The following is a 16,972-nucleotide window of genomic DNA, read 5'->3' as shown; positions in this document are numbered from 1 at the left end:
AATGCGCATATTTCTAAAAAAATATTACCTATTAACTTCAGAAAATAATCTTTCAATTGGATTCTTAAATACTTATGTCTCTTTGTGTGACTCTGTCTTAAAATTAATAAGAGAATTCTTTTTCAAGCTTTTATAAATGTTTTTATAAAAGTTATTTTTTTTCTAAATTTATTTTAAAATAATTAATAAATTTTGAGTTTTAAAGTACGCAAATCATTTTACAAATTTACTTTATTTTAAAGTAATTTCAAATGAAAAAAAAATGGAATAAAATCGGTTGAATAGTTTCTGCAAAATCCAATCTTTAAAAATGCTTCGTTGAAATTTCTTAAATTTGGTATTCTAACATTTAAAATTAAATACTTCAAAATTATGTGAAAATCAGTATACCTTGCAATTCAAACGTTTTTAAACTGCTATTAAATAATATGATAAAAAAATTATTCTTTACATGTAATTATTTACGGATAAATTCGTTTCATATTTATGTGCAAAAATGTGCAATATGCTTAAAAAAATTATCGTGATTTATCGAATTATGCTAAGAAGTGAATCTGTATTAATGAGTCTTTAGTTTTTATTGTTCCCCTGTGAAATTATTAGGAGCAGTGTACTACTACCCCCATATTTTGGACGTCAAAAATCCAAATTTGTTTTAAAAAATACCTCTAAAGTTTTAAGTACTAAGGACCCGTTGATTGCAAATTCTAGCGCAATCCTTCTTATTTGCCTTAATTCGCTTTTAAATTTTTTTATCACTTTTAATCCTCTTAATTTTGTTTTTACTTTTCCCTAAAGTTTCGTGTGGTCTACACTTATATTCAATTAATTTTTACCCATTTTCTGCCAAAGTTGTGCAAACGCACCGTTTTAATAAATATTTTTTATTATCACTATGACGTATATTTCTCACTAATTTTATTTTTCTGCTATTATCAAGGATTCTTAAGAACCCCAAAAATTAATTGTAATTCAATTGGAGTGAACTCTTTCTGTTGGGAAATTTTTAAACTATTAAAGTTTTTTTAAACATAAAATGGTTATTGACAAATGAAATTTTTTGAAAATGTCTAATTATTACTTTTGAGATAAATTATTATGATTTTATGATGGATTAAAGTTGCAAATCAGTAAATGAAAAAAATATTAAAAAATAAAAAAATTCATAAGAAAACAAGCGTTCAACAAATGGTTCGTTCATTGGTTTGGTGTATAGTGTCTATACGCACCATTTTATTTCTTAAATAAAATGTAATTAAGATATCCTAATGAATGTAATGTAAGCGTTCGACAGATTCCCTTAATTTTTAAACATAAGACTTTTTCAAACAATACGACTTATGCATTTTTAAAAAAATTCTCAGGAATTCGAATGATTTTCCAAAATTTTGTATTTCGTCATTTTAAATTGCATTTTTTATAACGATGCAAAAATTGTATACCTTACAATTCATTCATTACATTTTATTCAAAAATTGCAATTTTATATCATTTTGCAATATAAGTAAACTGGTTTATACATAAGAAATATCTATAGTATCTATAAGAACTTTTTTGAAATTTTTTTTTCACAAAAAGGTTTGGTCCCAAATAGGAAATAGAAATATGTAAGATTTGGAATTTTAAGTAGGGCCTGTATAGCCTGGTAAATAATGCGTTGGGTCCATGTCCAAGAGGTCGTGAGTTCTATCACCGCCGACCGAAAACTCCCCGTGTAGTAAATGGTGAGTGGTGCACGTTAATTCTGTCGGGTCACAAAGTCTTCTATGTTCACAAAACAAATCATACCTCTGGGGTACTGAATTAGAGATTGATTGTTCTCGGGTTCTGCTTGAAATTATGATCTGTGGATGAATAAGTGGATATATGAATGTGCCCGCCCTGTAATAGGCTGTGACGTGTGTGTCATTGAATTCACAGTTTTGGCCAGAGATGGCGTCACTGAAGCACTTCTTCCTTACATTAGCTTAGTTACACTAAGCAGGCTTGCTGACATTGGTAAGTGGCATTAGATATAGCATATGGCAGCCATTATTTATCATATAGCATTATTTATCATGTAGCCATTATTTACCATAGAGCAGGCATTTCAATTTCATTTTTATAGATAACTATTATTTTTGTTATTGTCGTAGCCATTAAGGCACCGGGGGTGTGATCTTGTTCTCCAGTTTCGGCATCTATGGCCAAGAATTCGACAACTGCCACACCCATACGTCACACCCACTTATAGAGCGAACCCATTCATACATCCATCCATTCAATCAATCATCTACAGGACGTAATTTTGACCTGAACTAGAGAACGATCAATCTCCAATCCTCAAAGGCATAATTTGTTAACGGAACATGGAGGACTTTGTCACCCAACAGATTTAGCGTGCACTAGTCACCACATAACTATACTAATTCATTGTTATACTAATTATTTTAAAGTAAATTTATGTAACGAAAAAATAGTTAATATGTATTCTGATTTAATAATTTAAATACTTAGTAATTTTGATGCGTACAAAAGTGGAATTCGTATCCTTTTATAACATAATAATATCGGAAGTATATTATAATTATAAAAAAAAATAATAATAATAAAGCACTTTGTTCATATATTTCTCGTTATTATAGGTCGTATCTGAGCCGATTTGGGTCGGAGTTTTGATTCATTTAATCCAGTGTTAGAAGTTTTAAATCCTTTATTTAAATAAAGCTGTTCTCAGAAAGCGCCCAAGAAAGCATAAGTGATTAGTTAACTAAAATATAAAGTGACTAGTGCTGAAAAGAAAGATATAAATTATTCTACTTTTGCTTTTAAACGGCATTTTGGAATTCATATTTGCCCAGACAAAAATAAAATTATCTTAATATGAATCTGATGAATATGAAGCATTTGATTAATATGAATCTGATTAATATGAATCCCTTGATTAATATGAATCCCTTCATTAATATTACAACTAATCTAGATATTTCAGTTTCAATATCTTATGAAATTATTACTGATTCAAAAACAACGGTATTTTTATATTTATCATAAATTATTCACTTTTCGTGTATATCTTAAAGTGGAAGTTTAATATTATATTTGATAGGGACCTATTTTATTGGTAAAAAAGTTTTAAGTACTAAGGGCCAGTTCATTCTAAAGTCTAACGCAGTCCTTATTTGCCTTAATTCGCTTTTCAATTTTTTTATCACTTTTAATCGTCTTAATTTTGTTTTTACTCTTATCTAAAATTTCGTGTGGTCTAATTTTAGATTCACTTCATTTTAACCCATTTTCGGCCAAAGTTGAGCATACGCGCCATTTCAATAAATATTTTTTTATTAACATTGTGGGGTATTTTTTTCACTAATTTTATTTTTCTGCAATTGTCAAAGGCTGTTAAGACACCCAAAAACTAACAATAATTCAATTGGAGTGAACACTTTCTGCTGAGAAAATTTTTTATGCTATTGAAGTTTTCTTTTAACTTAAAACGTTAAATGACAAATGAAATTTTTTGAAAATGCATAATTATTCCATTTGAGATTTATCATTATGTTTTTATGATGGATTAAAGTTGCAAGTCAGTAAATAAAATAAAAAAAATTCATAAAAAACAAGCATTCAGCTAAATGGTTTGTTCATTGTTTTGGTGAATGGGTGCCTATACGCCCCATTCTATTTCTTAAAAAAAAATTCATGCATGAAATTTTTTTGTGTCTTAATGAATGTAATGTAAGCATAGTTCAATGAAAATAACACCACATTTTATATAATTTCTATGCTTTGCCTAAAATAGGAGAATTGAATGTGGTGTTTGTGGTAGGATAAGAAGAAATGTCTCATTCAGTTAAAAGAAATCTTCATTTGTTAAATAATCACACAAGCAAACTTTAATGCATACTTTTCAATTTACTTCAAAAGAAAATTGTCACAATTGGGGAAACATAATACTTTTTTGGCAATGTATTGCTGCTTAAAAACTCTTCATAAATTTATATTTATTGAACGTTGAAATTATAAATATTTCAGTTTTTTTAATTTTGAAAGTATTGCCCAAACGGGGCTATGTAGTTACTTTACGAGCATTGTAATGGTATACCGGACAAATGTAATCCAGGCAAAGGCACTTGATCTTTAAAAATAAACATCATTGAAGGATATATTGAGCAAATGTCTGACCAAATCATTTAAAAAAATTTATTTTTAATTGTTTTAAGTAGAGGGGCACAGCATACGACCTCTACAGCCGTATGTATAGCCTGCGGCAGCAACCTAAACATAATTTTTAAAATTAGCAATTTTAAAAAATAAATAAAAAAATGTTCGGTAATTTTAAATTGCGCAATCAGGCTGGGATAGCCTGGTTAGTAGGGCACTGGGCCCATTTCAAAGAGTTCTTGGGTTCGATCCCAGCCTACAATGGTTACTGATGCACATTAAATCTGTCGAGTCACAAAATCCTTCATGTTCCCATAACAAATCATACCTCTGGGGGTACTGATCCAGGAGTTTCCTTGTCTTCTGGATTGGTTCGAAATTAGGAGTTGAAGATTAGTAGTCGTAAACCCAAAAAACTGGGTCGGATGTTCTACGACGGATTTAAAATAAAATAATATTGCGCAATCAAATTTTTGATGCACAAAATCTCAACCAATGTAGTTTCTCAATGGTTAATACTACGGATTTACGCATAGTTTTGTAAATCCCAATATTTTAATTCGACATTATTATTGACCCTCTTCGTGTGTGGTGATTTCGTCGAAAATTCAATGACTTTTCGATAATTATTGCTACCCATTTTCACGTAGTTTCTGAAATCGCGATATTTTTTTTTATGAAATTGAAATATGTTCGAACGTCTTGAAAGTTATGAGACGCTTTAATTGAGTAAACAGCATCGTAAATCTAAATGACTTTTGACCATTTTTTCGGCAGTTATTGCTAGTTTTCAAAATCGCGATATTTTTAGCACGACATTATTGTGAATTGCGAGTAACGATTCACTCATTGAGCTAACCATTTTTTGAAGTGGTTTATTTGTGACGATTTTATCGCAAATCAAATTAATTATGAATCGTTATTTTGGCAATTATTATTGCTACACATTTCAACAAGGTTTCGAACGTCCTAATATTTTTTACTCGAATCCCGGGCATTTAAATACATTACTTTTTGACGCTAGTTATGCCGATTTCATCGTAAATATAAAGGGATTTTAATAGTTTTTTTCGGTAGTTATAACTATTAAAATCCCTTTTTATTTACGATGGGAACCTACGCCTTTCCCCACGGTTCAAAACATCCTCATATCTTTATCACTATATTTTCACGGCATGCGAGTTTTGAATCGCGCATTAAATTAATCACTCACTTGCTCTGTGTCGATATCAACGCAAATATAAGTATTTTTTCGCACGTTTATTTTTTGACAGTCGCAATTTAAAAGTCACACATCGTAATTCGTATTCTCGCGGTCTGAAAATTGCATTTCATATTAACATTAACGAGATTTCATACTAACATTAAAAGTCATCTATCGCGATTCGTATTCTTGAGATTTAAAATCACAAATCGCGATTCATATTTTAGCGTTTAAAAAATCATACGTTATTACTCTTCTCGCAATTCAAAAATCCCACACCACGATTTATATTCACGTGATTTAAAAACCACATATCGCTATTCATGTTTACACGTTTTAAAAATTATACATTGTGAGTCTTCGCGCAATTTGAAAATCACATATCTCGATTCGTATTCTCGCAATTTAAAAATCTGGAAAGGAAGAGCTCCATATGGGACAAATTCCCAAACTAATTAAGTTATATGCCCTAAAATTAATACTGACCGCAACAGCTTCTGTATAAATGAATTTGTCATGTTCAAGGTTAAGGAGCAGTCTTTAAACAAAATCATTAAATTTTCATTTAATAACCCGAAAAAGCTATCACATGATCAAGTAGATCAAACCATCACAATATTTTAAAATTTTGCAAATTGTGGAATATGCCATTAAGAAAGTTTTTTTAACCATTTTACATTTATAATTATATGCTGAGAAATGATTTGTATATCATTAAATTTTAACTGTTAAAAAAAATAATAAATTTAAGTATCATAAAGTAATGCAAATTTTAATTTATTGCTAACACACGTGAATTAATTGTTAATAGTGTTATGTTTAAAAAGTATGGGTCATAAGGAATTGTAAGCAAGTAACTTATAGTTTTTTTATTTATTAAGGAAATAGTTCCTTCAAAATTAATGTTTTCTTTCTTTCCTTTCTCAGCCCTTTGCCCCTTTCTCAGCCAAAAATTAATCTTTCAAAGTTTAAGTATAATCCTTAATAAATGTTGAATCTTATTTTAAGCTGCAAGGGTTTCAATTTTAATCATTTTTAACGCTAAGAACTTTCTTTAAATCAAAGTATTTAATTTTCATTAATGTTGATAACTAGAATATTAATTTTTTTTTAATTTAATTCACTGAACAAATTTTTTATGTTAAAATTTATGATTAAATGGACTTAAGTATTATATAATGTGATTAAAGCAAACATGAATATTCCCATTGTTTTTAATTATTTTAATTTAATCTGAATTTTTTTCCTGATAAGTTTATTCTGATTGTATTTTATTTTCTAAGTAATCAATTTCAAAGTTTTTATTTTTATTTTAAACGTTTAAAAATATTTAATTTTATACCAACGTATTATTACAAGGTTAACTGATAAAAATAATTTAGTGCCTTGAATAATGATGTTTATATAGTAATCACTACTTACAATTACTAAACATGTTTGTCTAAGTACTTTGGCTTGCAGCTCTTCGTTGGTTAATCTGCTGTCCATGTGGCCCTTCGTTCAAAAAGATTGTGCACCCCTACTAATATAATTTGAAGATGCTCATTTGTTATAAAATAAATTGACTGAAGACGTATTTTCGGCTAATTATTTATCAAACTTTTTTATGCATTATTATATAGTTAAAAGTAATGTGAACTTTCCATTTTTGAATTATAACAAAGATTTTACAAGATTAAAAATTTCGTTCGCTTCAAAAAACACATTAATGGGAAATAACAGTCGGCATGTTTCAAGCGCTCAAAGCAGGCGCCCGTTTTCAAGACAAGCCGAACGTGAATGATAAGAAACGTAAGTTTAAAATAAAACAAAAAGTTGTCCACGAAAAATGGAAAAAATAAAAGTGAGAAACAGCTAGAAAAAAACCACAGTACTCGAGAGAGATAAAAGATCCACAGAACAAGAGAAACCACAGTGACCGTGAGAGACAAATCAAGGTAAAATGCATTTCCACTCGTTATGGAGAAGTGGTGAGGATCTGATATCGTTGAGAGGGGAATAAGCATTTATTTGAATAGAATAAGATTCCAAGATGAGCTTATGTGGCAGTGATGGAAATAATTTCGACATCGTCGAAATTGAATTTATGCCCATAATTCCAACAGTTTGCTGCAATGGATGATGTTTTGATAGCAGGCAATTATGTTTCTTTAAGTCTAAATTTTAAAGCGCGTCTAGTTTATCCGATATAGCCAATCTCTCACTGACAATGAATGTAGTAAATACCACAGTGATCATTAAAGCTAATAGAATCTGTAAGAGATCTAAATTTGGTTTTTGTTAAAAGGCCTAATTTTATAACGAACGGGGAAAAAACTGTTAAGTTCTTAAAGAAAGATCTCTGTAAGGATTTGAAGAAGTTTGAGTCTAGTTAGTTTAGCCAAGATGAACCCACTATAGAAGCGATTAAATCCACTGTCAACATCAAACGAGCGGAAGATGGTAATTTAAGTAAAGTTAGAAGGTTGTAAATGTTAAATGTGTGCAAAACGGAAATATGGAATGCAGAAATGTTATGACAATTATGGTGAATAAAATTAATATGAGGTGGCAAAAACACGGCTATACGCTTATGAGAAACAGTGGTGGAAAAATGGTCAGGGTATCTTTTTTTATTTCTTTCTTTTTCTTTTGGCTTCTGTGGTTTTTTTTAACTTTTGTATCTTCCTGCTATTCATTCCATTTTTCATAAGCAGCTCTTCGTTTTATAATTCAAATCCCTTTTGTTTCTTCCGATTCACATCTGGCAAGTTTTGAAAATGGGCGCCTGTTTTTGAGTGTTTGAAACATGTATACTGTTATTTCTTGTTTGAATATTTTTCGAAGCGAACAAAGTTTTTAATCGAGTAATATTTTGCCGCTTTAGTTTCCTGAGATTATTTATTTAATGTAACAAAATTGTTTAAATTTTCAATATGCAATGATAGAAATTTACGTTTAATTTTTAAAATGAAAAATAAGTACAAAATTCTGGGACTAAAAATAAAACCATGCGTGCATAATTTAACTCTAATTTATTAAATAAATCAATTTGTTGCCCAATGCGAAGATTACATGCAAAGTATAAATACAAATATTGAATTGATGCAAATATTTGCTTACCACCAAATGAATCAATTCATTTTAAATGTTTAGTATCGAACAAAATGTCACAACTTATTTTTAAAAAAGATTAATTAATCAATGCAAAATGCGAATAAAAACTATTGCAAGTAAATATTAAAACGCATGATTAAAAAAATGTATTATATTATGTATTAAATATTCTTATTATTAATATATTATAATTGATAGAACTACTTTGCTTACGCAAAATAATTCCGAATAATGGAAATTTTTACAATCTTTTAAGAAGGCGCTAGAGCAAGACTGTTTCATTTATTTTATATGAATGCTGATTATGAAACAATTGTGTTTTTATAATTTATCTTTTCGAGAGGAAAAAGAAAGTTTCATAAGATTGTAATGCTAGGAGCTAACTGTTTTATGAACTAAAACTTATTAGATATTCTAATTAGATATTAGATATTATATCCGGATAATAGATCATTCACCAGGAGTTGGCAGTTGTTTCCGCCTTCATCACGTGGTATCCGACGATACTATTTCTCTATCTTTGGGAAAAGGAAATGAACAATCCTGACCAAGCTTGCTAGTTGGCAATCGGATGACAAAAATATTTATTTAGCAATCTTTACGTGCATTTTATTAACATTAAATATTTCATAAATTTCATGATATTTTTCTCTTTTAAGTCTATAGTTTGTCCTTTTTGAGACATTTTTCTGTAATATATTTCATTAGAGTAACGAAAGGTAGAATTATAGATGATGAAGCGAAGTAAGTGACTGAAAAAGAATTCACCCTTTACGTTTGGCATGCATTAAGGGTTGTCTCAATTCCAAGCGCGGAGACTTTTCTCCTCTTATGCCTGCGCCGGAATAAACTCTTCGTCAGAATCGGTGGAGCCAAGTGCCAGTTCCTGGTGAACGAACTGTAGCTACTCCCTCCTTTAGTGGGCCCTGGTAAAATTGTCAAACTTAGACCGGACCGAAGAAGGTTGATGAACGGTGTTATATACTAGTAAATTGGTATTGAATAATCGTAGTGCTTCATTACTCTTACACCAGAATGACATTTTGGATAGAATTCTATCAATGGTTTTGCTGTATGATTCATTGCTGTTTTTATGAGAGGCCGGGAGCGCTGTATTAAGATAACCATATTTTGAGCGCTGCTTATGAGAGATGTTTTAATATCATGGTAGTGTGTTTGATCACTCCTCGGTTGCTTTTATCAGTGTGTGCAGCGTCACGTTGCGTGTGATCGAGACTGGGTAGCAACAACACGAGAAAGATATTGTCGCAATTACAAATCACAATCGTGAAAATCGATTTTTACATCAAATATTATTCAGGATGATCCGTTTTTTTTTCGCACCGTACCATTCAGCGTTTGCATTTGTGACGGTTTTTCGTCCGATAATTATAATGCAGAAAGAAGTTTGAGAATTTGTTTATTTTCAGAGTCTATAAATTCCGCAATAAGACTTCCTATAAGAGTATTATATTTGTTAGCAGCTGGAAGATGAAACAAAATATCTGAAACTGCCGTTTAAGTCTGTGTCTATAGCTGCTATAATATTGCTATATTTCGTTGAGTCGTTAGTAATTCCTGATAAATCAAAATTCCTTAACAAACCAAAGTTTGATATTATTCTTCCATGTTAGTGGTAGTTTAAAAAGTATACATGCAAATAGAGATTCAGAAAGATTCTGCACAATTTCGTTTGTCATGTTCAACTTAAAATAATTAAAAGTTTAAGCAAATTAAACTAATTCATATGCTAACGCAATTTTGACACGTATTTTAATTTTAGAAATAAATTTCTATTACAATTAATACTAACAACGAAAAACCTAGTTATTAAGGGGAACAAATTGCATATTTAAACAAAACGAAAGACCATTAAAACCAACTTTAATCGTCGCCACGTATTATACAATCTAATAATTCGAATAATTTTCCCAAAAAGATTGCTTTAAGCGAGCCACTGAAGAGAATATAAAAGCTTAAATTCTATCAGAACAATTTATTCAAAATATTAGTATACAGTCTTTAGCTACATTATTCGACGCAGTATAAGATTCTGCCGCATCTTTTCTTTCTTTTCGGCCTCAATTGGTCTCCTGACTCAATTTTCTTTTCTATGCGTCGTTCGCTAACTTCAGAAACCTTCAATCTTCGAGATATTTCGAGGTTTGGAAATATTTTAGCATTCACGAGGGCCTTTACTTTAGCTTTTTTGCATCGCCTTTTTTTTCCACGAGTGACTTTATTTTATTTTATATCCGTCGTTGAACAGCAGACCCGATTTTGGGTTAACCATTGCTAACATTTAACTCCGTAGCCTTGTCATTTTGAACCCAATCCAGAAGACAAGGAAACTCCTGGATCAGAACCCCCAGAGGTATTTATTTGTTATGGGAACATGGAGGACTTTGCGACTCCACAGATTTAACGTGCATCGGTCGCCATTTACAGCACAAGGAATGTTCGGCCGGTCGGGATCGAACCCACGAACTCTTGGACGTGGGCCCAGTGCCCTACCTACAGGCTATCTCGGCCTTTTTTTTTCTTTACACGTGATTGAAGTTTTTCGATTTATTATATAAACACTGCACAAAATAAGCAAATAACTGCGTATTACAAAACTGTAAATCCTATAAGTACAGCACATAAAGTCACAGAAACACAACCGCAACTGACGCAAGCGATAACACGACTGAAACCGGTTTGCACTAGAGTGCCTTCAGTGAACAAAATAAACAAGTAAACAGGTGAACAAATAAACAAGTGAAGGCACTCTAGTTTGCACTTGTTTACGGTCGTGTATCAATCGGTGTATATAAAGATTTTCGGAATAAAAACTCATCATATGTAAATTTAAATATATAATTATTGCATATAAACTCGTGCAAGACATGTCTTGCACTTTTATTAAAACACTACAGTGCTTTCCTGGGACTGTAACTTTAAGAAAAGAATAAACATTATTACAGGCTTAAACTGGAGATAGTGCCGACCACCCCAAAGGAATAAGTTAATAAATTAAAAAAACAAAATTTTTTCTGTTTTGCTTAAAAGTGGATAAGAATGTAACTTTTAAATTATAAATTTTCATTATTCATTTCATATTTTAAAGCACTCATTGCAGTGTGAAAACTAATTTGCCGCTTCATTAGCAATAAATATATTTCATTTTATATACATTTATTTAAAATGATTAATTAATTATAAAATTTATGGAATGCTTAGTTAGACTATCAATGCTTGTAAATAAGGAATAAAGACGTGTTCTAAAAGAATAATTTCTATTTAAAAAGGTTTTCTCATCTAAATTCATTAACTTTTCATTCGACAAGTTGGTTCTCTGTCTTTGTCATTCTTTAACAGGGGGTGTAGCGTTTTTAAAAAGTGCTTAAAGGTGCTTATTTTTGATTTGAGTATTGTAAAAGCCCTTAAAGGTGCTTTTTTTATTCAGGATTTGTGATAAGTGCTTAATTTTCTATCTTTTATTAAGATTTTTTATTTTTCCTTTGCTGTGTCGATTGTCGTTCTAAATTACAAAAACTGCATGATTTTCACAATTTTCTCTGCAATATTTATCGGAAACTAGTTATTTTATTATGATTATGTAAAGTCTTTGAAAATGTTTTTGAATTTTATTAATTTTATGTTTATAAATTAAGAACTTAAAACGATGGGGAAAAAAATATTCCTGCACAGATCCTAACTATGATTTTCTTTTTTTGGAAAGTCATAAAAAATGTTCTTTGTGTGCTTAAAAAGAACTTAGAAGGTGCTTGGTTTTTGGTGGAAAATCTGGCTACGCATCCAGTTTAATGTTTTGAGTTTTATTTGGAAAAAAAAATAACTGGCTAAGTAAGCTAATTTATTCAGTAATTAGTTTGTAGAGAATAAATAATAAACGTTTTTTATTATTATTACAGTTACGAATTTTAGTTAAATAATATTAAAAACTATTTATGCATTTTGTCAGATTTTTGATCGTTAAATACGAAAACAGTTTTAAAAAGTAAAAAAAAAATAATTGGAATAAAAAATTCTTACGTTTAATTTATTCCTTGTTAAACGAAATCTGATATTTATTAACCATGATAAAATGCCTCAACGTTTCGCCCGGAGTCGCTTAAGACCTTAAGTATGTCCCTGAGTGTCGTAATAAGTTTTATTACCATGTGAAAATGGTCAAAAGATTCTTTAATATTCTTTAAAGATTCTTTCTTAGATTCCTTTCGTGTTTTTAGCATGTCAGAATATGGTCAGCACTCAATTTCGAAGCGTCACATCATCATCATCATCACATCAAAATTTCTGAATTAAAACTTAACCATTTCTGAAAAAAATTAGTTGCCAAAGTAAATTTGAAATTGTAATGAATTCTGCGATGAAGTTGGTACAATGAAAAAACAGCGATTACTTAAATGTGATATTTTAAGTATGAAAAACCGAAAGAAAAAAATTGTCAAGAAAAGGGTTATAAAAGCAAATGAAAAACTATATGGTTTTTCGATTAAAATTTTACGCAGTGAGAGTGTAATTTGATAAATATGGAGTATGTGTTTTATAATATCTTATATAATGTCTTAATCAAAGTATCGGAATTTGAAAAACACGTAGGGGGTTACGTCTGGTCTAAATTTTTCTCAACCCTGGAAGGAGTCATTACATGTCCTGCCTTTTTGATTGTACTATTTATACTGCTGTTTTTTTTCTTTGTTTCTTTTTTTTTGAACTATGGTTCTGCTAAAGCAACTGTTTTTCTTATAGGAAAGAGTTATAATGTCAATTGAGCTAGTACATCAAAATACAGGTAACATTATAATTCTCTTGTCTTTTCAATTTTGAAATCTTCACGTGTTTTGTCCAAAAATGTAAATTTTGTAATACCTGTTGCTACCTGTTTCATTTGCTGGATTTTTTTTTCTTTCAAAAATGCAACACAAATGGAAAACTTCTGTTGTATAAACAAGAATTTTGATTTGCAGTACACAAATATATATATTAATGGATTAACATAAATAATTTTTGATCTAATGATTGGATCTTCACGTTCTAGGGCTCAATCTGAATGCTTCGAAGGGGTTATATGTGTTTATTAATTTGTGCAAACGATATTTTAAGTTACGAAATCAGACACAAAAGCGTACTTTCTCTGAATAAACATATCATTTTCTTGGCGGATTCGAATAGGAGGTAGCCGCAATCTGAGAAATAAGGTTTTAGTGGTTAGAACAGGAGAGTGGTCCTGAATATGGACCCCTTAATATTAACATTACTTTGTGCGTATTTCATCATAGCTTGAACTTTTTAAGCGAATTTTTCACACAAAGCTTCACATGAGCTTCGTTTATCCAGAAATAATTTCAAGCAAAATAAAACTCTCAGTAAATACTTTTTATCTTTTATTATTTTATTTAGTAGTAGTAAAGAAAATTGAATTCGTATACAAGTTTTGCATCAATTTGCAATTTTAAATGGTGAAATACGAAATTTGAAAGATATCGTTCGAATAGTTACTGAGAAATTAATTCTTAAACATAAGACTTACGCTGTTTTGAAAAAAAACGACGTTTTCAGAATAATAAACTGAACACGAAAGTTGTATTTTTAAATTTTATGCTATTATTAGCTAAAATATGCAACCAAAAATGCATTTTGTAAAATAAAATTCATACAATTTTTTTTAAAAATAAATATACAATCACAATAGCAGTTTTTTGTGTGTGTTTATATCATAGGTAGTTTAAACTATTTAAAGTGCGGCGTAAAAAAGAAGTACTACTACTAAAGTAGTAAAAAAAACAAAGTATGATTGTTATATTTTCCTTTTTTAAAGTTTGAATATTGTTAAAATTGTAATTTATATTTTAAATTTGCTGGTTTATTGACAAGGATTATGTAATTGAAATTGTTTTTTAAAACTTCAAAAATTACGAAAATAAATTTGAAACATGATTTTTGAAAGATTTTTTTCCGGTTGAATTACTTTTTAATGCTTACATGGTTGTTGCTAATATTGTTTAAATAGAATTTCAACCATACTTTTATTGTAAATCAATTCCAATTGCTTAAAATAAAATTAAGAATGCAAAATTGACATTTGATACAAAATACTTCATTTACCAATCAATGTACGAAATCCAGTGTAAATTGGCTGTTAGTACATCACACTCGTGTAAAAAAAATTTTTTACCGACTTCGTTTAATAGCAAAATAACTTGAATAAAGTACAGGCATACAAACAAATTATTTGACATAAATAAAAGAAAATGCTATTAAAAAAAAACCTTAAGCAAACTTCTGTACAGTAATTTTGTCATACATATTCTATAAGATTTTTTTTAATATTTTATATTATTTTATAACTGTCTTTGAACAGAAGACTCAATTATGAGCTTAAGACTACTAATATTAAACTCCGTAGCCTTGTAATATTGAACCCAATCCAGTAAACAAGGATCTCCTGAATCGAGTATTGAGAGAAATTTGCCTTCGTGGAGGACATTTTAATGGAACTAACCCGCATTAGCGTTACATGGAAAGGAAAACCACGAGAACCCCACACGATTAGCGTGACAGCAAGAGAATTCTAACCCATGATCCATCTACCGCTGAGGATATTTTACGTCAGCACTGTGGTCGGCGCGAGCCGGGTGCGGAATTCATATCGACCAGCCATCGCTGGGATTCGTTCCTAATATTTCCTATTCACATTTTTTGTTTGAACAATAATCTTAAATCGATTCTAACACATGACATTTCTTAATTGATATCGATAACTTGATAAGGTATTACGGAATCTTAATTTTAGACTTAAAGATAGAATTTTAATTTTAAATAAAATTATGAATAAAGAAGGTAAATAATTGTCAGAAAACATTTTATTTTCTATTTATTATGTGATTCATAACGTAAATTAAATAAATGTATTTGCACTATAAATGGAAGAGAACTAACTAAGAGCAAAAACATGATTAATCCTGATTAATCATAGGTTCGCAGTTTGTTTTAAACTTCTAAGGCCGTACAAATTTAAATGAATTTTTGAGACTTTCAAATCAACTATGATTTAATTTCAAGTGACACTAAGACTAATAATGGCCACAGTATATCACATTTAATATTCTAAAAAATAAAGATGATCCATTAAATCTTAGGTTGGCACAGGAATTTTTCATTGGGGTGGGGAGGCCACAAAACAAAATTTTCATAGAGATAGACATGAAATTTAAAAATTTTGATGTATGCATCGTATTAATAACTATTCGCTATAATATTATTAACTATTCATTTTAATTCTCACATTAATAACTATTCGTATATATTTCATCGGTTATTTTTATTTTAAATTTATTTAAAAATAATAATTTTGAGTTGTACGGTATGCAAATCATTTTACAATTATGCATTATTTCAAATAGCAAAAATATTTGAATGAAATCGGTGAAAAAACTTTTGAGAAATCCATTTAAAAATGTATAGTTGAACTTTATTTCTCTATAACTTTCCAACCGATTTCCTTTAAATTTTGCATTTTGTCATTTGAAATTAAATACTTCAAAATTATGTAAAAATCCAGATTCTTTACAATTCAAACATTTTTAAACTGCTGTTAAATAATATAATAAAAAGGTATTTAAAATTATTCTTTACGTGTAATTATTTTCAGATAAATGAGTTTTATATTTATGTGCATTATGCTTAAAAAATTATCGAGATTTAGCGAATTATACAAAGAAGTGAATTTACATTAATGAGTCTTAAATTTTGATTGTTCCCCTGCGAAATTAACTGGAATAGAGTACGGCTACCCACATATTTTAGCAGTCAAAAATCCAAATTTCTTCTTAAAAAATACCTCTGCTCTACGTAAGAATACTACGTTAGGTAGGAAAGTGCTTTTTCGCATCTGATTTTGTAACTTAAAATATCGGGTTCTCTATATAATCAGCTTATTTAAAGGTAGACTTTCGAACCATTAATATTGAATCTTTGAAGGCGAGTAACCGATCATTAAATCAAGAGTTATTAAAGGAGTTCATTTTTTGTGTGCACTGCTTACAGTACACACCTCTATACTGCTTACAGTATAGAGGTGTCTGTGATAATGATGTTTTTTTTAATTACACAGTCAGAGTTATGAATGCCAGTGTAGTATAAAAAAAAGAAGTTTTGTTTCATATTAAATCCCACTGTTTAATATGAATCTGATCAAAATGAATCCCTTGATTAATATGAATCCCTTGATTGAAATGACAGCTAATCGGGATATTTTGGTTTTAATAGTTTATGAAATTATTACTGATTCAAAAACAATGGTATTTTTTTATCATAAAATATTTACTGTTCCGCTATATCTTAGAGTAGATATTTAATATTTTTAATAGGTACCTATTTTTGGTTAAAACGCTTTAAGTCCTAAGCACAAGTTCATTCATAAGTCTAGCGCAATCCTTCTCATTTGCCTTAATTCGCATTTCAATTTTTGTATCACTTTTAATCGTCTTAATTTTGTTTTTAATTTTGCTTTAAATTTCG

The 16,972-nt window shown here is 29.5% G+C and overlaps 1 long non-coding RNA gene across 1 annotated transcript in view; it reads left to right on the top strand.

Annotated features, from left to right (window-relative positions):
- LOC147801894 (uncharacterized) overlaps positions 1-16,972 on the top strand; it is a 203,963-nt gene that overhangs the window by 46,697 nt on the left and 140,294 nt on the right. Inside the window, exon 6 of the long non-coding RNA XR_015430533.1 lies at positions 13,202-13,244. This is a non-coding gene — a long non-coding RNA (uncharacterized LOC147801894). The remainder of the gene's footprint in view (positions 1-13,201; positions 13,245-16,972) is intronic.

This window comes from Parasteatoda tepidariorum, chromosome 11 (genome assembly GCF_982258835.1).
Source record: "Parasteatoda tepidariorum strain Cologne lab strain chromosome 11, Ptep-v5.0, whole genome shotgun sequence".
NCBI lineage: Eukaryota > Metazoa > Arthropoda > Arachnida > Araneae > Theridiidae > Parasteatoda > Parasteatoda tepidariorum.
Note: the sequence above shows the minus strand (reverse complement) of the source record. Positions and strands in the feature narration are given on the sequence as shown.